This window comes from Notamacropus eugenii, chromosome 4 (assembly GCF_028372415.1).
Source record: "Notamacropus eugenii isolate mMacEug1 chromosome 4, mMacEug1.pri_v2, whole genome shotgun sequence".
NCBI lineage: Eukaryota > Metazoa > Chordata > Mammalia > Diprotodontia > Macropodidae > Notamacropus > Notamacropus eugenii.
Window position 1 is genome coordinate 121,804,529 of NC_092875.1, and position 24,494 is coordinate 121,829,022.

Below are 24,494 nucleotides of genomic sequence, written 5' to 3' on the forward strand. Positions count from 1 at the left end.
AGCTATCCATCTTTGCTTCTTCATAAGTTTTCTTTTGTTCTCTGCTGTGCACTTTTTACTTTATTCCTTTTCCTCCTTTACTCCCCCCTTCAGAAGACTACAATTATATAGATATATGTATATACATATACACATATATCCACACATCCATATATACATATAGACATACATACATATGTAGACATCCACACCATATATATACATACATACACCCTTACATACATATACTTATACATATGAATACTTAGATATCTATAATCATACTCATACTTATTTGCCCTATGTTTCTGTGAGGGTGGATAGCCTCTTCCTTCATAATTCCAAATCTTTCCATATTTTTCCAATTCCACCAACTTGTCATTTCCTACACTACAACAATATGTTGTCTAGTTATTTGTAATCTATTCTTTAAGAAAGCGATCTCAGTTGTCTTCTATCAGAAAATAAAAAAATCAGATTTTTGTACTTCAATATAGAAAATTACCAGAGATGTTTAATAATTTTATCATTTTAATATCATATTTAATAATTATCATTATACTAATGATAATAGTTATAATGTCTTACATTTCTAAAGTGGTTCACTGTTACAAAGTGCTTTCACATACATGATCTCATTTTATCTTTGCAAAAACTATGTGAAACTGGTATGACAAATTGCAGTTTTGCAAAAGGAAGGCCTGATATAGGCTAAATCTCCTTGATTCTAAGCCATTTTAAGTACTATAATAATTTTATTCTTTAGTACTAATACATACCATAATCATAGATGATTCAAGCTAAAGTGGACCTTAGAGATCAAGTTATTTTATTTCACAGATGGGGAAACTGAGGCATAGAATGGTGAAATAATATATTTCTATTCCACAGCTGTCAACATTAATTTATATTCTGAGACAAAGTTTAGCCAAGACACTGGGATTATCTATAGGTACAGATATGTACTATTATATGGCAAAAATTCAGTCTAGTATTGTTTATTTTATTTATTTTTTAATGTAAAACATATTTCCACATTGGTTATATTGGGAAAGAAGAAACATAACAAAAGGAAAAGAAACATGAAAAAAAGAAAGCAAAATGAAAATAGTATGCTTCGATCTGCATTCAGACTCCATCTGTTCTTTCCCTGGATGTGGATAGCATTTTCCATCATGAGTATTTTGGAATTGTCTTGGATCATTTGTTTGCTGAGAAGAGCTAAATAAATCATAGTTGATCATCACACAGTGTTACTGTTACTGTGTACAATGTTCTCCTGGTTCTGCTCACTTCACTCAGCATCAGTTCATGTAAATCTTTCCAGATTTTTCTGAAATCCACCTGCTCTATATTTTTTTATAGCACAATAGTCTTCTATTACATTAATATACCACAACTTATTCAGCCATTCCTCAATTGGTGGGCATCTCCTCAATTTCTAAATTTTTGCAATCACAAAAAGAGCTGCTGTAAATATTTTTGTACATCTAGGTCCTTTTCCCTCCCTTTTATATCTCTTTGGGATGCGTATCTAGCAATGCTATTGCTAGATGAAAGAGTATGCACATTTTTTATGGCCCTTTTGGCATAGTTCCATATTGCTCTCCAGAATGGCTGGATTGGTTTACAACTCCACCAACGACAGCATAATGTATTATACAGATCCAGGTATAGCAGGGTTGTCATACCATGAGGTCAATCAAAGTCAAGTCTTTGTATAACAGTGCTAATCAAAAATGTGGTTATAATGTCTTATCCCTCAGCATCAGCACTACATAAGGAAGATCTTCTAACTCAGATGACAGCATCTCTCCTGATAAGGGTTTCTATTATTAGCTCTTTTGTAATACAGGGTCTCGTAATTCTAGTACCCAACCCAGAATCTGGAGTTGGATACAAGAATTTCCTCTACAACACACCCAGCCAGTGATCATATCCAGCCTTGGGTGGAAGGAGTATTATGCATTCTCCAGAGGCAGCCCATTCTACTTTGAGACATCTCTAATTGTTAGGAAACTTTCCATAGCACTGACACTAAATCTACCTCTTACCCATTGATTCTACTCCTTCCCTGTGAGGAAAGGCAAAACACATCTAGTATCTCTTCCATACGACAGCTATTCAGATATTTGAAGATAGTAATTATGCCTTTCCCACATCCCTTCTTTCCAAACTCAACACTTCCCCTCTCCTTTAACCCTAGCATGATGCAATCTCCAATCCTTCTAGCATCCCAGTTGCCCTCCTCTGAACCCACTCCAATCTATCAATATCCTTCCTAAAATGTGACACCCAGAACTTAACACAATACCCCAGATGTGGTCTGATCAAGGAGCAATAGAGAGGTAGCATTACCTCTCTAGTCCTAGATACTCTGCCTCTCAATGCCAGTTTATGACTTCCATATCACATAGTTGACAGATATTGAGCTTGAAGTCTACTGAGACCCCCAGATCCTTTTCCACAGAAACCTTCATCTAGCCATGCTTTCCCATCCTGTCCTTGTGAAATTGATTTTTTAAAACTCCAGTGTAGAACTTCACATTTGTCCTTGTAACATTCCATTTTATTAGGATTTATTCATTGTTCTAGCCCACCTAAATTTTTTTAGATCTTGACTCTTTCCTGCAACTTATCAGATAGTCCTCTAAACTTCAGAAAATCCCAGCAGATGTCTGGTGACTTGAATTCCCCATCGTTACAATGTCATAGCTCCTTGCCAGGTTTGTGACTTGTTTCTTGCGCTCCCTGTCTGTTCTTTCTTCTGCTCAAGGAATGAGTCCTATATTCCTGAACAGGGGGTCTGGCAAATACAGAGTATTTCTTCTCTTTCAGCCAGTGTAACTTCCTCATGTGGAGAAGATGGGTCATTTGCTCCCAGAAGAGTCATGACGTTGTACTGTGACAATATTACATCCGTTTCTCCATTTCACTCAAATACTTTCCACCATGCTTTTTTTCTTAGGTTCCTTGATTTCTTCATATGAATATATTTTCTTAAAAATATACAGTATTATTGTGCTATAAGAAATGATGAACAGGTGGACATCTGAAAAAGCTGGAAAGACTTATATGAACCGATGCTGAGGGAAGCAAACAGATCCAGGAGAACTTTATACACAGTAAACAACCACAGTGTTTGAGGACTGATTTTGATGGACTTAGCCCTTCTCAGCAATGCAAGGACCTAAAACATTTCCAGAAGACTCATGATGCAAAATACCATCCACATCCAGAGAAAGAACTATGGAGTTGGAATGCAGTGAAGCAGACTATTTTCTTTTGTTACATTTTGTTTTGTTTTTCTCATGGTTTCTCCTATTTACTGTAATTCTTCTGTGCAACATGACTAATGCGAAAATGTGGTTAAAAGAATGTACGTGTAGAGCCTGTATAAGATTACATGCTGTCTTGGGAAGGAAGTAGGGAGGGAGGGGGAGAATATTTAAAACTTATGGAAGAGAATGTTGAAAACTGAAAACAAATAAATTAATAGATTTGTAAAAATATATAGTGTTTTCTCACCATATCTTTATCCAATTTTTTGAGTAATATACCTCCAGAGTCATATTTGACAAATGAGTCCCTTCCTACCAGGGGTTGGTGATACTTACCAGGTCAAGTTTACCTCTTTGGATGAATCCCTCTGGTCCAGCCTGTTTATCACCCATATTTTGTGAACTCATACATAGATATTGGTGGCTTTGGGTTTTATTGTTGGCTCTGTTCTTTGTTGTCATCTGTAGTATTATATATTATAATGATATATTATCTATAGGCTTTGAACACTTCTGTGAATTAGGGGGATATCTACCCCAAGCGGATGAAGACTTCCCCTGGCAGAATAGGTAGAGGAGAACAATTTGTTCCAGTGGCCATGAAGGCTGCTGAAGGAGGCACTGGAGTGCTCAGACTTTGTTAGACATCAAAGACACCAGTCATCCACTGCATCCCAGGCCATCACCAATCATCTTGACGTTGTCCTGTCACTTTTCTTCGATGGCTCTGGAAGAGAGAATGAGGCTGATGACTTTGCGCAATGTTGCCTCTCTCAAATCAATTCACACACAAATCAGAATGTCACCCATGATGTCATTGGTCCTCTTTGAAAATGAAGGATGAACAACAACAATGACAAGATCTTTTCACTGCTAGTCTTTCTCTTACATTGAATCTGCTATTCCTTGTAGCAGTGACTTCATTCTAAAAGTCCTCAGAGGAAGACACACACACAAATATCAGTCTTTAAATGAACAAGACTCATTCACAAATTAGCATGTGAGAGAAAAGTCAAAGATTATGCATTGTTTCAAAAGCTGAAATCCAAAGCCAGTAGAAGTCCTAAAGTAGAATTGATTTGGCAAATATTTAACAACTGTTCTTTGAAAAAAAAATTAATCACAACACACTTTTAAGTTTTGTTCTTGAGTTGTTTCATCCATATTCAACTTTTTGTGACCCTATTTGAGATTTTCTTGGCAAAGATATTAGAGCGATTTGTCATTTTCTTCTCTAGCTTATTTTACAGATAGGAAACTGAGGGAAAGAGGATCAAGTGACTTGCCCAGGATCATACAGTTAGTAAATGTCTGGGGCTGGATTTGAACTCTGGAAGACAAGTCTTCTTGACCCCAGACCCAGCACTCTATCCACTGTGTTACCCAGTTGCTTTAATGTTTAATTTATATGATGAACATTTTTTCCATCACTGAGTTTAGACAACCAACAAAATAATAGAATAAGTTCTTATTTGTAGCATTTGACAATTTTAAACGTGTAAATGATTTGAAAATTTAATTCAAACACTAAAAATTTAATAACTGGGTCTGGAGAGCCTGTATGAGCTGTTTCTAGCATATCCCTGTGACTAAAGTCATTAACAGGGATATGGGTATCAGAGCTGTGAAGGGTTAATAGAGTATAAATATCTTCTCTGTGCATTTATAGACCTATGGGACTACATGTGTTCCCTTTTTCTCCTTGCAACAGGGGCCGTGTTCCCAGGTCTAAAGGTTATTTTGCTTTATCAATCATGGATGTCCTGATCCTTTGAACTCTGGGCCAGTTCACAGCTGTGACACATCTTGTGCTGAGTCACATAGAGCCCTCGTGCAGAGCCAATCAGGTACTGGGCCACATGGGCTTTCACACTTTTTGGCACTGAGCCGATTAGATGCTGAGTCTTTATTTGAAAACTGTATATATTCAGGGAGATTGATATTGCCTGGGGGGGGGGGCTTGCTTATGGGAAGGATACTTCAGATGTCAGCTCTTCCTGGTCTGGTGATATGTGTAAATATTTCTGTTATTTTGTTAAGTTTTTCTGTATTTCTATAATGATGTTCTGTCTTGTCCCAGGGTGCAGAATAAATGTACTGGTTTAGTTTTGAATGACGAATGTTTATTATGCTATGTGATTTGATCCTTAAAATATATATGTATATTAATAGCAGCTGCTCATTTTGAATTGGTGAAACAAGCCATCATGGTAGAGTCAACCACCATGGGGTTAGGTACCTAGAGAAGCTATCTGGGGCTCAGTAATACCCCAACAAGTTTACCAAGGGCTTCAGTTCTTATGATAGTTTCTAGTTGTTCACTGAATACTTGTATAACATTTTATTTGGGTTAATTTTCAGTGAGATAGAGAGAAAAAGGGAAACAGCTCATATCATTTAGAACTGGAATGGATTTTAAAAGATTGTTTCTTGCTACCTTTTTAGTTTACAGGTTCAGAAAGTAAGACTTGGGTAGAATAAGTAACTTGCCCAACAGGACACATAAAAGAAGCAGCAGAACAGAGACTACAGCTGAAGGCCTTTGATTGTAAATCCAGTGCTCAGTTCATTTCACTTTATTGAGTTGTCACTTTGTGGTCTGAAGAGATGAGCCAGCAAATCAAACCACCACCACCACCACCACCATCTCTGATGTAGAGACCTTGAACTCACAAGTCTTTTAAAAAATTATCTATCTCTCTATCTTTTTACTTAAGAATCTTGGGAATACTAGTGCCCCCAAGACCACTGGTCCTACTTCTAGCTCTGAAGTGGTCCTGCTTTTAGCCTAGTTTCCATAGCTAGTCATCCTGGGAAGTAATCCTTGTGGAAATAATAATAACAACAATAATTAACACTTATAAAACACTTATTATGTTCCAGACACTGTGCTAAGTGCTTTACAAATGTCACCTCACTTGATCCTTACAATAGCCCTGTGAAGAAGTTGTTATTATTATCATTTTACATATGAGGAAACTAAGGTTAAGCGACTTGCCTAGGGCCACACAGCTGGTAAATGTCCAATGCTGGATTTGAACTCAGGTCTTCCTAACTCCAGACCCAGCACTCTATCCATTGCGCTAGCTAGCTGCCTAGGTGCAGAACTACCTCTGCAGGATCTATAGCCCCTCACTCCTCAGTAGCTGCAGTGACAGGAGACAGTAAAATTAAAATTCTTGTTACTAAACTCCTTAGTACTGTCAAGTGGTTCGATATCAGAAAATGATTTGATCTGATCAGTAGAAATGGCAAGAGGCATTATCATTTGTTTTGTAGCTGTACACTAAGGACCATGGAACCTTTCCATCTCACTTGCAGCTGAAACCTCCTATCAAGAAAACAATATGAGTGTTAATTCCTTGAGAGCAGGTATTTTCTTCCTTTTCCATTCATAGCCCTAGCCCTTAGCATAGTGCTTTGCACATAGCAAGCATTTAATAAATGCTTTTTCATTCATTCATTCATTCATTCATTCATTTCATTCATCCATCCATGTCCTCTTGTGAGGCCAAGCAAAGTAGGATCTTTTTGCTGTTTTTGTTTATAACAAGAAGTGTGATGCCTCTAAATAACGTGATTAAGGAGGATCTTTCCCACCCATTGATAGGCCTGCCCTGATAGAGAAGCTTGGTTGGGGGAATTGCTTTGTAGGAGGGTCCCAACCCTTTTTGTTTTTCTTACTGAGGCACTGGGTGAGAGGGTCATGCCCTCTGGCTCTGAAAAATGTATAAATACTCTGAGGGTTTTACTTTGGGGCTTAGTTTTTGAAAGAAGGTTTGTGTGCCACATGAGAGACTCTGGGAAGCTGCTAAGCAATCCCCCAGCTTTGAAAACCCCAGATGTCAGTGCTTCCCTCTCTGGTAACTATGATCAGACAATTGTACCTGTCTGTTGATTTGTGATGTATGTATTGATTATGATCAGACAGAGGAAACCATGTCTGCTGAACTTTCATTTCTCTGTATTTTTTCTGAAGTTCGGGGTGCTGACTCCCCTAAACTAGATGAATGACATATGTGCTTGATTGAACTGATTGTTAATCCCTGAAAAGTTGCATTTCCTTTTATGAATGCAGATCTAAGCACCTGTGATAACAGGCTCCCCTGGGTCTGTTGGGATGCTTACTGACACACCTCTCTCTGTATATAAATGTTTGTGCAGCAGAAAAAAATGGAGCAATTGCAGAGGCCTAAACCCAGCAAAGGGCCTCGTACACCCCAGGCACTCAAATGCACTGATGATTGCCTAGTTAAGGCATAAATAGATGCATGTACAGGATTTCTTTTACTCAAATTTTCAACATTGAAGTTTTTTTTTGGTAACCCCATCTTTCCTCCTTACCCTTATAGCTCTTGGCATCCTCTCTCCCTGTCCTGAGGTGCCCACTGGCCCTTATGCTATTCTCTGGTTGCTCAGTGCCCACGCTCCTTCCTTCCCCACTCCCATGGTCCTATTGCAGCCCACTCAGGGTCCTGCCTCCCCTACAGTTCCCCACATTCCAAACTTATTTCCTTTTCCTCCCCTAATCAAAACACCAATCGCCTCAGTATTGAATTTGAGAGAAAGCACAGAAAGACATCAGGAGCTTATTGCAATAGGTGGGTGCTAGTGAGGGTCTATACTGGGATGGTGGCTTTAGGGATGGTTAGGGGAAAAACTGGCAATGGAATGACTGAAAAAGAGGAGAGAGAGGGGAAGAATCAGAGGAAGAGGGAAGAAGAGAGGAAAAGGGTAGATAATCTTTAATTACATATTTGGGATCTAAGGGAACATTTTTCATTAAATGATAGCAACGCTCAGGCAGATGATCACGTCTGAACCCAAACAACTTGATGGAGCCCCATGAATATACAAAAGGAAAGTGATCTTTAAATTCTGGCTTTCTGAATGATTGACATTATCAAATATTTATGAGGAGCTCAGAGATGTCTCTTTTAAAATTCAATATCTTCCTTAACGATAGCAGTCGTGGTGAGAGCTTTATCTCCGAATATTTCTGGATGGGTTATATTTTAGATGGCCCAGCGGTCTGGCTTGCGTTTCTGACTTGATAAAGGAGTGCCATTGTGAGTCACTAGCAAACCCAATGAATAGTTTTGTGTCAGAACTTTGTCCCCAAACTGAGAGTGCCATTGTTAAGATTTACAAATGTTCTTTATATTTAAAACTGAATGCAAGTCAGTCTACTTGGATAGTTTGGAAGATGGTGATTAAAGATAATTGCAATTGGTTTTCTCTTTTTGGTCCAAATGTGTGTATCAAAATGGAATATGCTTTGTCTTAGCCACATGGATTCCCTACATATATGCCTTATTGCTATTGTATTCTAAATCTCTGCCTATCCTTCACACTGAGGCTATGCAAGTTTTTGGGAGAGGTGTATGGTAGCTAGGGAACGGGTGTCCAAATCAGAAGCAGAAATGAGGAAGTGGACAAAAATACAAAGTATTATCTAGCCCAGAGAGTTATAGGTGGAGAGTAGAAATGGAAATAATATCCAGCATGACTTGTATGTATACAAACCCTGTCTGTGATCATGATACAGCAGAGGGGGCTTGGCTAGCATACTGTTACCAAAGAAGAATGCCATCTCAGGCAATCAATCAATTGACAAAAGTTTATTAAATACCTACTGTGTGCCAGTGAAGAGAACTTGATCTTTAACATAGGAACTTAGAGAGCCCAGGATATAATCACAGAGTAAAGGGAAGAGAATGAATGAGATGTATACTAACTGTAAAGTTGTAATCATGCCTAATGATCCCTTTAGAAATTTAGTGAATTTCTTGATTGAATTATAAGAGCAGGCTACCTTTGACTAAGCTAAAGATTGGGGATACTTCTTGGTGGCCCTTAAAAGACAGTTGGAAGCTTGAAGGAATCCAGTCTTGCACAGCTTTATGAGGTGCAGTTACAACACCTGCAACAGTAGCTAGCATTTATACTCTTGCTGCTCTATGGTCATTCATTCACGTCTGACTTTTCATGACTCCATTTGGGGTTTCTTGGCAGTGGAGTGGTTTGCCATTCCTTCTCCAGCTCATTTTACAGATGAAGAAACTGAGGTAAACAGATTAAGTGACTTGCCCAGGATCATGCAGCTAGTAAGTTTTGAGACTGGATTTGGTCCTCCTGACTCCCATCTTAGAGTTCTATCCATTGTGCCATTCAGCTGCCTTACCGTAGCTGTGTGATCTCTATTCTTACCCTTAACAGTGAAAATGGAAGAAGGAGGAGAAGATTTCATTCTCTTCATCTACACAATCAGCCATGACTCCTATCCATAGAGTCACTCTCTTAGTGAGAGACATCCCATTTAGTAGTTTGAGGATTCATCAGTTCAAGATAATTTGGACACGGCTGAGAGAGAATATCCATGACTCTTCAGTCATGGATATGCAGAGGCAGTGAATGGAGAGAGGAAGTATCTTCAAGAGGTAGCCCTGGTAGTAGAGAAAAGAGTTACTTGAGGATTTAGAGGAAAGCTAGTCCTGGCAAGTGAGAGTCAAATTGTAGAGAGGGCATAACTAAGAGGAAAAACATTGGAGGCCCACATATGAGCACCAAAATGGAGCACCAAAGACATACTTTGCCTTAGTCACATGTATTGCCTGCATGTGTGCCTCACTACTATTGTACTCTAAATTTATGTCTACTCTTCATGCTGATGCTGTGCATGTTTATGGGAGAGTGTGTCTTGAGTTTGTGAGGGGAATGTTTTCTAGCCACTATACCATCTTAGTAAATGCCTTTGCCTTAAGCTGATTGTATCTCTTGACTGATTCGCAAGGGAAGGCACACAAATAAGGGTTCATTAGGTATAGCAGTAGGATCCTAGACCCAAAGAACGTACCTTAGAACCCGACAGTAAGAGCTATCCTCTGGGAAAATAGATGAGAGGGGAGTGCCACACTAGACACTGCAGAGAAATTACATGACACAAACAGTCATCTTTCCAGTGTCCATAAATCCCTTTCACAATGTGTTCTCCCTAGCTCCATGCTGACTTTCTGGGATTTGGCTGACTGATGCAAACTCCTTCTTGTGCTTCTTGCTTTCATCCTAGGTATTGATTATTCTGTGAAATCTTCTCATTCATTTTCTTCCCTTTACTCTGTGATTATATCCTGGGCTCTCTAAGTTCCTATGTTAATCAAAGATCAATTTCTCTTCACTGGCACACAGTAGGTATTTAATAAACTTTTGTCAATTGATTGATTGCCTGAGATGGCATTCTTCTTTGGTAACAGTATGCTAGCCAAGCCCCCTCTGCTGTATCATGATCACAGACAGGGTTTGTATACATACAAGTCATGCTGGATATTATTTCCATTTCTACTCTCCACCTATAACTCTCTGGGCTAGATAATACTTTGTATTTTTGTCCACTTCCTCATTTCTGCTTCTGATTTGGACACCCGTTCCCTAGCTACCATACACCTCTCCCAAAAACTTGCATAGCCTCAGTGTGAAGGATAGGCAGAGATTTAGAATACAATAGTAATAAGGCATATATGTAGGGAATCCATGTGGCTGTGGAGCAGCATCCTGTTCACTTTCTCAGTTTGCTCCTTGGACCTTATCATCTTTTACTAGAATAAATTTTTCCCCTTGGCTCCAGAAATTATCTACTAACTCACTGGTAGCTGTTAGCTGTTTTCTTTCCATAAGGAGGAAAAATGATAATAAAAAACTCCAACCTATCACTTGTTACACAGAGCACTGAAACTTAAGTCAGAAGATTTGGGTTCAAATTTTGCTTCTCATTTGTAACTCTGTGACCTTGAACTTGTTTTTTATCCCACGGGAGCCTCAGTTTCTTCATCTGCAAAACAAAATGGTTTAAGCTTCAAGTCTGTGATCCTATAAACTTTGATTTATATTAGGAATCTAGAAATTCTACATTGAGATCTTAGATCCTGACACTTGCCAGTCTTTTATCCTTTTGTGTGTTTGCCTTATCATCTAGGCATGTTGTAGTCTCTGTGAAAAACTTACGAGGCATGAAGGGAGGAGACTCATTATATGCCAAATGTGATGCTTAAATAATGTTCAGATTTGGCTTTAATGGAATAGGGGAATGAAGAGCAATGGCTGGGTTTCCCCTCTGTCTTTGAGTTATCTCAGAGGAGCCCATAAACAGTAGGAGATCTTTTAAACCAGATGGGTTGCAGAGCTCAGAAAGCTGAGCCAATTACATAGGAACAGAAAAAAAATGTTGCAAAAAATGAGGACGTGGCTGGGTTGCTGAGATGTGGTTTTTATTCTTAGAGCAGAATCAATCTCTGTTCACAGGGAGAAAGTCGATTGTACCAAAAAAGAAGTTACCATATGCTGGTGGTCTGTGATATCACGTGCTGTAATTTGGGGTCAATTTTTTTTTTGACCTGTGGATGTGGAAAAATCACCAACAAACAGTTTGGGGTGTTACATGTAACATGGGAAGCAGGTATAGTCTGAGGCAAAATAATGAGGTAAGTCAAATTAGTTTGTGCTACTATCTTTTTGGAGACTTTATAGTCTCAGGGGTCTAATGGCCTTCTGCTGCCCAGGGATCTTCCATCATTGTGTCCCAGCTAGGTCTTCCCTCCATGAGGTGCCCTTGTAATCCAATCTTTTCTGCTTTCTCTTTGCCACTCTGTATCCTATCATAAAGTAACTGCCTTTGTTTTGGTCCCTTTGCCTTGGGGACCAGCTAGGTAATCTGCTGATATTCACCTGCTAATGTGAACTGGTATTAGTGACTATTAATTACTGAATATGTTACCTTTACCAGGAAACATTTTCATGTAACACATTTTTAAAGGGCCAGCAGTATTTTTATCCATGGAAGAAATAAGGAAATCATAGTTTCTTCAGATTGGCTACTGTTTAACTTAGTCTGATTAGTTTGACACCTCTCATCTCAGACCAGTCCTGTGAAGTCGACCAATCAGGTGTTGTTAACTGGATGAAAGACCGAAAGTGGAAAGTTTCCTCAGCTGTTGCTCTATAATAATTTTCTCTTCACACTTGTAGTACAATGGGAAGGGATTTCTTCTCCAAAAACCTATTCTTGGGACTATAGTTTTTTCCTTTTCACCCCTCCTTTCTTAAATTCTCTTTATTCCACAGCCTGGATCTCATCATTGGGGTCCAAAATTGTAGTGTACAAGAATCTTGTAAGGGCGAATGAAATACAGAATAAGTAAGTTTAGGGACCATCAGTGTTTCTTGTTCATCTATTTAGTTGGATTCTGCTAATTGCAATGCTCAATCTCTTTCAGAGATTTCTTGTTTCATTCTTAGGTCAGTCAGCATATTTATAGTCCTTAACCATTTGTATCCCTTAGTCCAGGGATGGGGAACCTGCAGCCTCGAGGCCTCTAGGTCCTCAAGTGTGGCCCCAAAGGACCTAGAAGGTCACATGTGGCCTTGAGGTGGCAGGTTCCCCACCCCTGCCTTAGTCCTTTATTCCTGGTTTTGCAATCCACCCCTATATTCCAGGTAAAATAGCTTTTTTTTTTTTGCAATTAACTAAAACGTGATTTGATAGCTCTAGTATCCATGGAATCTTCCATATTTGTTCATCTATCATACTTGTAGTCTTTGCCTTGTATTTCTGATGCAAAGAAAACAGAATCACAGAATTTCAGAGTTGGGAGAGGTGTCAGAGACCAATTAGTCTAATACCAGCATAACATTTCAGATGAGTGGACATACAGCCTCTTGTTGAAGAATTCTTTGGAGAGGGATTTACCACCTCTTAGTGTAACCCATTCAACTTTGGGATAGCTTTAATTGTTAGCCCAGCTAGAAGCAGAGAGGGTGAATATAGAGAAAATTAGAGTGACTGATGAGTATCCTTGAGTATATAGTTCCTGGCTCTGAAGAAATACTATCAACTCCTTTGTTTAGTTATTTCTGATTATTTCCAACTGATATACCTCACAAGGTATCTGGGGTTTGCTCACCCTAGATCTGTGTATTTTGAAAAAAGCTCTAGATCTCTTTGTCTATACATCTCAGTTCATGACTGCACAGTTCCTGACATCTGCAGACCATCCAGTGGTTGGGCTATGTCTGGATAGAGTCAACTTCCTGGGAGATGTTACATATGGACTTTCATTCCCTGCACCAGAATAGATGGAGACACAGTGGGTGGCAGTGAAGCAGACCACACATGTTTTCTTGTATCCTTCTTGTGTGATTGAATATATATATATCCCTGAAATAATTTTGTATAGTGTCAATAAATCCTGGGGATAGTTCAACTGAGTCTGAAACCTTGTCTCTGTTTCTTGACATCCTGGCTGGCACTACCTTATAGTAGATGGTCTTCATGAGTTGTTTTGGTTGAAGCAATTCATCACCCTGTGACCAGTGTGTGTTAATGAGCCTTTCTAGAATTAGCTAGGTTGGTCTTTCCAGCTAAGCTGCAGTTTGCTCTGTGCAGGTATAGCCTTCTAGAACCAAGGGTCACTTTCACACAAAAATGAGGCACTGGAGTAGGACTCAAAGGAAGAGAGCAAGATCCCTTGATGATTTAAAAATTTGATTTGCTTTACAAATACTCAATTCACATGAAACTTTTCAGGACACATTAGTTTTTAAAAATGAGGCATATAAAGGTATCTGGAAATATCTATGTGGTTTATCATCCTCTACACACACACAAGTGACTTCTAACATTTTCAAGTATGAGAATTTAACATAAATTTTAGGAAATGCTACATGATACCAAGTCTATTGATTACTAAAATACATAATGACAAAAGCTGCTGCATAGTTGAATTTGTATTTTTAAATCATTTTAGCTTCTTTCAAGGATCAGGTCCAATGTCATCTCCTAAAAGAAACCATTCCTGATCTCTCTCAATGTCATTACTAAGAACAATTGCTAGCAACTTCAAAGCTGAGACAAAAGTTCCACACAAGAAAAAACCTAATAGTTATTCATCAAAGGCAACTAGATGGTATGATAAATAGATGCTGACTTGGGAGTTAGGAAAACCTGAGTTCAAATCCAGTCTCAAATACATACTAGCTATGTGACTCTTGGCAAGTCATTTAGCCTCTGTGTGCCTCAGTTTCCTTCTTTTTAAAAAAATTTATTTAAAAAATGGGGATAATAACAGTACCTACCTCCCAGGACTATTGTATCAAATAAGATAATATTTATAAATTCTCAAAGCACTATATCTACATATACATATATATATATAATATTACTATGATAAGAACTACCTCAAAGTGGAATGAACCAATCCAGGAGGTAGTAGGATCTCACACAGAAAGTCTTCAAACAAAAGCCTACTGGGACCAATTGTTAGGCATGGTGTAGGGCGTGCTTTTGTTCCATTCCTGGTTAGACTAGCAGGTCACTAAGGTCCCTTCCAATCTCTGATTCTGTGAATCTCAGAAAGAACAGGTGGATCCTCTTCATTCCTTCTTCTCCTGACACATACACCTCAGGTTCTGGTTTCCATATTTCATTATATATTTCACTATATATTTTGCAGTCTACCAGTGCCATGCCAGGCTTCCATTTGAACTGTCTTTGGAAGATTCTGAGGCTTACCTGGCAGGATAAGGTACCAGACACTGAAGTCCTTGCTCAAGCTGAACTGCCAAGCATTCAAACTATGCTTCAGAGAGCACAACTCTGATGGACTGGCCACATTGTTCGATCGCAAAATGTATGCTTGTCAAAAAGACTATTTTATGGAGAACTCACATGGAGCAGGCCATCACATGGTGGTCAGAAGAAGTGATACAAGGACACTCTCAAGATCTCTCTCAAGAATTTTGGATTTGACTGTGCAACATGGGAGACACTGGCACAGGGCTTCTCAGCATGGTGTGCCCACATCAGAAAGGGTACTGTGCTCTATGAGTAAAGCAGAATTGAGACAGCACAAAATAAGCATAGCATGGGCAAATTTGGAGTATCCACCCCAAATATTCACATGGACCATCTGTGCCCAATCTTTGGTAGAGCATTCCGAGCTTGCATTGGTCTGATCAGCTACAATTGGACACACTGAAACTTCACTTTATCATGGTGATGTCACTTTGGTCCTCTTCGAGAACGAAGGACAATAACCAACCAACCAACCAATTTCCAGATGCATCTGGAGGGAGAGTGGGGTATGCAATGGAATGCTCTAAGGAGAGCAGAGAGAGCTGCAAGGACAAGAACCTCCAGTTTTCACTATAATTCTACACTCCCAATGCCTTGGTATGTCTTCCCATAGGCATATCAAACTCACAGTGCTCCAGACTGATCTTATTATTTTTCCACTATTAACTCACTCTTCCTCCTTACTTCCCAATTTCTGTTGTGAGTAGCATATTCCTCTAGTCACTCAAGTTGGAAACTTAACAGTCATCCCTGAGTCTTTGCTTTTACCCATCCCCACTTACACGTATCTAACCAGTCACTAAGTCTTGTTGATTTTATTGCTTCACTTCTCTTATCTTTGACCTTCTGTCTATTCACATCATAGATCTCATCACTTCTCACCTTTCACCTGCACTCTTACAATATCCTCCTAATTGTTTTTCCTGCCTGCAGTCTCTCTTCTCTTTGATCCATCCTTCTTAGCAGCAACCAAATTAATATTCCCTAAAACACAGGTCTGAGCATATTGTTCTCCTGCTCAAGAACCTTAAGTGAGTTCCCATTGTTGGTGTTCAGTCATTTCAGTAGGGTATTGCCAGGCCTAGAGGCCTGTGTGGGCTACCCGAGTCTTCTTACCTCACCTCTGAGGTCTTCGGTTGGCCAAAACCGGATGCTCATATGAGAGAAAGGACGTTCCAGAGTCGAACAAGGGTTGAGCTTTATTTCAGGGTCTCGGTTACAAGTGCAGGGGGGTCTTCCTTAGGAGGAAGAGGGGGAGATTTCCTAAGGAGGCTAGGATCTTAAGGGATTGGAAGTAGAAGTACAAGCGGGGAGAGAGGGGGAGGGGAGAGATGAAAGAAGAAAAGCGGAGCCTACTGTCCTCTTGGCTCCTCACGTGCTAAGAGAGCTTTCAGGCTTCCTCAATCCTACTTAACCTTCAACCGCATAGTTTGCATCTGAATACCGTGCTGTTAGGTAACTAGGTGTGCCCAGATGCGGGACAATCTCGAGGGCGGGGAGATCTCTCTCCCATCACGTTTCTCACGGGAAGAGGCGGAATTACTCGAGATAGCTCGGTTCACCTCGATTCCCTGCCGTTTCCTGGGGGGGTCTCGTGAGAGCTCTAAGATTTAGAAGCTCCCACCTTTACCCGCCCGAGACTGTCCACATGGAATTGAGCTTCCAATCCCAACAGGGTATGACTCTTTGTGACTCTGTTTGGGGTTTACTTGGCAAAGATACTGGAGTGGTATGCCATTTCTTTCTCCAGTTCATTTTACACATGAGGAAACAGAGGCAAAAAGGGCTAAGTCACTTGCCCAAGGTCACATAGCTAGTATGTGTCTGAGGCTGAATTTGAACTCATGAAGAGTCTTCCTGACTTGGCACTTTATCTACTGTGCCTCTTAACTATCCTGATTTCCTATTAACTCTAGCATAAACTACAAACTTCTGTTCTATACTCAATGATCTTCAAAATCTGACTCTAGCCTATCTCTCTAGATGTACTTCCCTAGACTCATTCTACATTTGGCTAAGTTGGCTTACTTTCATTTTCCTGTGTACAACATTCAATCTCCCACCTCAATGCCTTTGCAAAGCTGTGCCCCCTACCTGGAATGCTCTTTCTTCTCATCTCTGCTTCTTGGAACCTCTAGCTCCCCTCAAGTTTCCCCTAACCTTCTAGAAAGCCTTGACTGATTTTCTCAGTAGTGAGGGCCTCTACTCCTAAAATTACTTTGTATTTAAAATATATATATATATATATATATATATATATATATATATATATATATATATATATATATATATATATATACATTATATATATAAATATCTTGCATTCTTAGTTGTGAACACATTGTATCACTCTGATAGAATGCAAATTCTACTGGAGAGCAGGGATTGTTTCATTTACATATTTGTATAACACAGAACCTTCCACAGCATTGGCACTTAATGCAATTTTATTGATTGAGGCTCATCAGTTACCTTTAACCTGGTTTAGCCTGTCTGCTAAGATGGTGCTCCTGGGATATGGCTGCTGTGCATGTTACAGTTTCTTGGAGTCACAGGCGAGACTTGGGTAACAGACACCAAAAGTAGATGAGTAGCCCTGAAAAGGGTTTGGCAAGCTTTCACAGTAGAGATGCTAGTCCTCCCTGAACCACCCATACACCCCAGGCCTCAAACATCCTTATACACACAGGGCCTCAAATCCATTGGTGAGTTAGCTGGTTGTGTACCCCAAGCATATGAAGACTTCCCCAAATGGAACCAGTGGATGAGAACAGTTTGTTCCAGTGACAATAAAGGTACCCGAAGCAGGTACTATGGAATGCTTAGAGCTTGGTCAGATGTTGAAGAAACCACTGTCATCCACTGCATCCTGGGCCATCAACAGTCTTGCCACTGGACTTCAATGACTCTGAAAGAGAGAGAGGCTGATGACTTTGTGCAACTAAAATCCAAGTCATGCACAAGTTAAGACATCACCCATGATGTCATTGACTTTCTTCAAAAACCAAGGACAAACAACAACATTGATTGATTGAACCTGCACAATATTTCTGTCACTGCCTGAAGACAACAGATTCTGATGAGGAGGAAAAGAAGAAATTGTTTGAAAAATACTGAATCTAGACAGGGAACCCTACAAACTCAGATGATAAAAAGGTTGTTTATACAAAACAGTGATGGAGTTAGGTAAATGAAGATAATGAAAAAAAGATCCTGTAAGGATCCTGTAAGAATCAAATCAGGAGGACTAAAGCTCAAAATAAACTGAGGCTGATGTTGAATCCTGGACAAGAGATAAGACTTTTTCAGTATGATGCAGGCAAGAAGATGATCAAAGAAGGGATAGGACACCTGCTTGGAGTGGTTGGAAAGATTATTATATACAACAAAGGGAAGGCAAAACCACTAGCTCGTAAGTGGCTTTGATTTTCTCTACTAAAGAGGATGATTTTGAGATTGGGAAATAAAGAACAAAAATCTAAACTTAGTGACTTACTATGTGTATGATGAAAATCATTTAACATTTCTTGGCCCTAATTTACTCAGGCATAAAGTGATGAAATTGTACCAAATGACTTTTGGTTGACCCAAAAGACTCCCCCTCTCTGCAGCCCAGCTAAGTCACTTGGACTTAATGAATTATAACCAAGAGTACCAAAAGAATCATTTTTTTTCTTTACAGTTCCCTATCCTTAAAAAATCTTGTTAGAGAGACAGGACATATATGCAAGTGTAGAAACAATAAAATTCAAGAGAGTAAAAGAAAAGTACCAAATGAGTAGTATAGAAGAAGGCAAAGATAATTAGTGCTTAGGGAAACACTTCATGGAGCAAGTGGGACTTGATCTGGACTTTGAGGGAAAGGTAGGATTTAGCTAGTGGTGGGGAGGGGGGAAGTCATATCTGGGTAGAAGCTGGGATGGGAAATGATGTGAATAAGGATAAGGGAAGATAGTGGTTCCAGGATTGTTTGGGAGTGTGAGAAGACCAGCTTGGTTAGAGGAGAGCTATCAAACAAGGGAGCTGTGAGAGAACATAAGAATATAGATTGAAAGCTGGAAGGAATTTTAAAGACCTCCCAGTCTAAGCCCCTCAGTTTTTGGCTCAACATCCTGTACTGTACCTGAACATCCAAATGAGATCGCTACATGTCATCACATACACATGAGGAAAAGGATAGAAGTCAATGACGGAGGGAGTACTTTGACCCAGGTCCTCTGACTGCAAATATCATGCTTTTAGAACCTCACTGTGCTGATAATAATAATAACTTGTTTTAAAATAGATTTTTTGGGACATGACCATGGTCACATGTCTATCTAGCAAGTGGCAAATCCAGAAGTCAAATCCAGTTCTTTGACTTTGATTTTAAATGTTCATCTCATGGTACCACAGGGCTAGAAAGATAAGATACCCACTAGGAGGTTACATTTTCTATCATCTGACTTTCCTAATATTTCTTAATTAGGGCTTTCCTCCTCTAATAATTTTCTCTTTATCCTGTGTATAGCTTGTTTGCTCATATCTGTTTGCTTATTCTCTCCCTCATTAGACTATGAACTCCCCAAGATTTTTCAGCAATTGTCTTTTGCAGTGTTTGACACGTAGTAGGTACTTAATAAATGTTTATTGATTGACTGATAAAATTTTCTGTACAACACCCCAATACTCAGTTCGTGGGGAAAAACCAGTTAAACCAAATCATTAAGCTACTTAGCTGAAACTTCTTATTTTCAGCCTGGGGGAGGGGTGATCCTCAACTCAGCCCAAGATGGGCATTCTAAGTAGTTGTGTATGTGTTTTTAAGGGCTCTATCCCTTAAACAGTGGCTTAAAGTCTTTCTTACTAAGCTCATTTGTTTTCTTTTCTCTGGACTGGTGTTTTGAGGATCATTGTGAAGGCCACTCAAACAATCATATACGTTAAACAATATATCTTATTGTAAAAATAGTAAACATGAAATGGAGACTGAATGTTCAGTCTCCCATCAGATGCCTGTTTGCAGGAATAGGCAAAGGTCCGAAATGGGATCTTCAGAGTTGTATGTAATTACAGGCAAAGAAGAACAACACATTGCTCAAACATTTGCCAAATCCCAGGCACTTTCTCCCTTTCAGATCCCCAAGTCTAGCTCCAAGCTACTTTCCCCCTTCTCATTTCCAGTCATCAAGGCTGACCATTTGGAGACCTCCAAAGTTCCTGGAAAGCAGGATAACTGTGTAACAAGCCTCTTCAGAAAGGCTAGAGGCATTTAACAGCTTTCTTGCCATATAGACTGGTTTCCTTTACCTCTTCCTACTCTCTTGCCTTATTAACAATCCTACTATACCCCAAATACGTTGGGGGCTAAGACTCCTAGGATCTTTTTAATTTAAGTCCTAGCAAAACTGAATCCTGAACAACAAAGATATAATTTTGCTCAAGAAAGATAGACTTAATGGAAACTACCCAACATGTGGACCATTGGAGGAAATATTAGCCCAGGAATAGTCACACAGATCTGAGGAAAGTGCAACTCTATGATGAAAATAGAATTCTGAATCTTAAAAGTCTAAAACACACAGTAATTACTAGAAAGAGGGTCACATCAAGATTTATAGTCAATAGTTGTGCTAGGCCAAGTAGGGTCTGCACAGACATGGAGCCCGAGACAGAGAGAGACAGAGAGAGAGAGAGAGAGAGAGAGAGAGAGAGAGAGAGAGACAGAGACAGAGACAGAGACAGAGACAGAGACAGAGACAGAGACAGAGAGAGGGAGGGAGAAAAGGAAGACGCTCACAGGCTGCTTGCTCTCTTGTCAATAGCCATGGCCCAACCAAGGCAGCCATACCTCATTCTGGCTCTCTAATTACGCCATCTTGATTCAGCTGCCTTCTCATCCTGGAGTCTCTTCCAGGGTCTTCAGTTTTGCAGATGGGCTCAGGCCAGCCATGATTCATTCCTCTCCTCTCTGTGCTTCTGACTTGCCAGATTTCAACACCATGACCTCGAGTAGGCTCCTTCTCTCCCCCTTCCCCAGCTTTTTGTCATCATTTCTGACTCTCTGTGACTCCATTTTCTTCTCCAATTTATTTTACAGATGAAGAAACTGAGGCAAACAGGGTTAAGTGACTTGCCCAGAGTCACACAGCTAGTTAAGTGTCTGAGGCTAGATTTGAACTCAGGAAGATGAGTCTTCCTGATTTAAAGCGTAGCCCTCTATCCATTGCCCCAGCTTCTAATCTTCCTTTTATGTGTTGTCTTTCTGTATAGAATATAAACTCCTGGAGGGCAAGGACTATCTTTTTGTATGTGCTTGTAGGCCAGTGCTTAGCATAGCATCTTGCTCATAGTTCAATGCTTAATAAATGATTGTTGTCTGCCCGCTGGCCAGTAAAAAGAAAGATGTATATATCTTATTTTGACTTACTATGGTTGTTTTCCCCTGAGAAGATAAGGAGATGGAGACTCCTTTACTTAAACCTTTTCATGTCTAGCATCTAACACAGTGCCCTGTACAAAGTAGGTGCCTAATATCATTGGATTATAGGGTTATAGAGCCAGAGCCCAAAAGGAGCTCCTAGGCCATCTAGTTCAAACTCATAATTTTGCAGGTAGGATCCATTGAGGACCTCAAGGACTTGCTTAAGGTTGCACAGGTAAGTGTGGGGTCCATCAGGATGATCGTAGTCATTAATACTGGTGTCATTGCATGGGTTTGGGTCTTGGATCCAGAAAGTAACTTAGCCCCTCATTGTCAGTACTCATTTTCAACTGTTTTAAACATCCTTGGGATCCCAAGATCCTAGCCAGAGGCAGGGAACCTGTGGTCTCAAGGCCCTCTAGGTCCTCGAGAGTAGTCCTTTAACTGAATCCAATTCACATTGGATGACCTAGAGGGCCACATGTGGCCTCGAGGTCCTAGGTTCCCCACCCCTGTGTCTCATTCAACCTGCTCCACTCAGAGTCCTCACTCCTGAATGATTCTTTCCTCTATACACAGATTGCCAAATTTCCAACTCTGTTGTATGTGCTGAACTGGCTCATTCTACTCTTCTCTCTAGTCCTCTCTGCACTGATTTCTAAAATACTCCACCAAATTATAATTTTTGCCCTTCATGCACCATATCCACACATATCTAGAGGCTAGTTTTTGCTGCCAAGACTTCTAACACCAGCAGTGAGAGAATACATGCCCACAGGACATAATTGGCAGCCAGAGGCAGCTGTCTGCCCTTACCACTTCTTGTACCAGGCTCCCTCTTCAGACTGTATCATTGCTCTGAGATTTTGTGATTATGAAATCAAAGCCTTAAGCTAAAGAGATGAGCTTGGCATTTCAGACCTGAGCTGGCAGGGAGGGTATGGTAATATTTTCGGCACCTAGGCCTTCCTAGAGACAACCTTGCAGTGAAGTGTTATATTGGGTACAGATGGGAACTCCAGGATATTGCTAGGTCTAAGCTCAATGACTATCCTAGCAGGGGGTCTAAATCTTAGGGCAAATCTTGGCAAAATACTAACGTTGTGGGAGTTTACCTCTTTGATGATTCTCCCATTGGTGACTTTTACCACTTGCTGTTAATCGCTACCTTAGGTGCCATTGGCCCAAGGTCATCTTTTCTTCTTCCTCACTTTTTGTTCTGCATGGTGAGAGCCCAAGTGCACAACTAGTGCCCTTGACCTTTCCCCTTTCAGCAATGACAGTGACATTACAGTGACAATGATGATGGGAAGTCTTTCCTCCTCTCCCCAGCAAGATATCACTTCTTGAAATTGCTTTGTGTTATTTTGCATTTATTTTTATATTTACTTATCTCTGTATATACTGTGTTCTGACAATAGAATTAAATGACTCTCTTATTATATGTATCTCTATCTCTGTCTATACTCTTGGAGACTTAAGTACCTGATCAGAAAGAATCTCAGCTGAAGACAAAAGATGGAGAAAGTGACCCTCAGATGTCCATCAAGCCAGAGATCACAGATGGATTGCTACTAGTATGACACAGGAGGAGAATAGAAATCATTTATGAGGCAATACACAAGATGAGGGACAATATTCAAGCTCATGACCTCAAATGTCTATATACAAATGAGCACAGGATGAGTAATAAAGAGCTTAGTGCAAGGAGGAAAAGTCATTTTCTTAGGTAAGTATCCTTGAGATTTGATAGTATGAAACTTATGACTAGAATATGGCAATGGAAGGATATATCTTATTAAAAAAAACCCTAGATAGCATGCACAATGGAGTGGAATTGTATATTAAAAAGACATATTTATGTGAGGAAACTCCCTAGATGGAATGGAGAAGTCTGGTGGAAAGCATTTGGGTAGGAATCAGAGGAAGGGAAAACAAACAATATTTTGGTGGAAGTATACTAGAAACCACTTCACCAGGAGGAGGAAAAAGATGAAGAATTCTTTTGAATATGTCATAACTCAAGTACCCACTGTGACTTATTCTGTATTTTAGAAGAAAGTCAAGATCCTCTAAGATCTCAACTGGCTTCAAAGGTGAGTTAAATCTAATAAAATAAAATTTCATAGAAATAAATGCAAAGTGTTATTGAAGGTTATGTTGATGAAACTCAAGCTGTGGAAGGGCTTACCAAGCTAGAAAAGCCTTAAACACAGACCGGGTGTTTTGCTGTATTTGTTGTACAAAGACCAACCTAATGAAATTGGGATAGGCTCATCATTATGTTGGACACAAGGGAATACATTTTTTGACCCCAGCGCTTCTTGAAGACCATATGCTAAGGCCCAGAGGGGTTGTAATTGGCATTGGTTAAGATGACACACTGGAAAAAGACCCATAGTTCCTATTATTATAGGATAAGGCACCACAGAGGAACAGAACAAAGTACTATGTCAAATTTTTGGGGAGTTTGTTTGATTAAATTTTTACCCATTAAAAATAGAAAAAAAAAGCTTTACCAAAGAGCTTATATTATTTTGGATTTAAAGTTTGGGTAGGAAATGCAACAAGCAAAGAGAGAGAAAGGAAGGCATGGGGAATGGCCTGAGCAAATACTTGAAGAAGTCATTACTATGTATTAAGTATGTGTGAGGTAGTGGGCATACAAAGACAAACTTTAAACACTCCCTGTTCACAAAGAACTTAAATTCCAGAAGGAGAGACAACATATAGAGAGGAAACAGGAAGTAGAGCCCATGCCCTGGGGGCCCTGCCCTTTCATTCCGCAGATCTGGGAAGAAGTCCTAGTCCCTCTTAAACACACTGTCACAAGATCTTGGAGTTGGAAGGGTCTTCAGAGGACTATCTAATTCTGCCTTTATCTGAAAAGTGGTCATTTGGTCTTTACTTGGAGACCACCAGAGAGGCACAAACTGGGACTTCCCAGTGTAGTCCACTTTGCTTTAGGATAACTTTAATTTGCTTTTTGCAAAACTTCCACCCAAAGAGATAGTGAAACATACAATATGAAATGATTTGATGGACTACCTTGGTGGAGGGGTGGGGGTCAGACATGACAATAGTTTTCAAATTTTTGAAGGACTATCATGTTCTCCTGGGCCCCAGAAGGCAGAACTACAGTGAATGGAACATGCAGAAAGGTGTATTTTGGCTTGATGTTAGGAAAAATTCCCAATAGTTGGGG

The 24,494-nt window shown here is 39.8% G+C and overlaps 1 long non-coding RNA gene across 2 annotated transcripts in view; it reads left to right on the forward strand.

Moving 5' to 3' along the window:
- Nucleotides 1–24,494, forward strand: part of LOC140500551 (uncharacterized) — a 55,181-nt gene that overhangs the window by 11,102 nt on the left and 19,585 nt on the right. Inside the window, exons 2-3 of one of the 2 annotated variants that reach the window (XR_011965787.1) lie at nt 22,765–23,018; nt 23,345–23,385. This is a non-coding gene — a long non-coding RNA (uncharacterized lncRNA). Of the gene's footprint in view, nt 1–17,223; nt 23,019–23,344; nt 23,386–24,494 lie in introns of those variants that run through there. The other variant, XR_011965786.1, reaches the window with a different exon arrangement.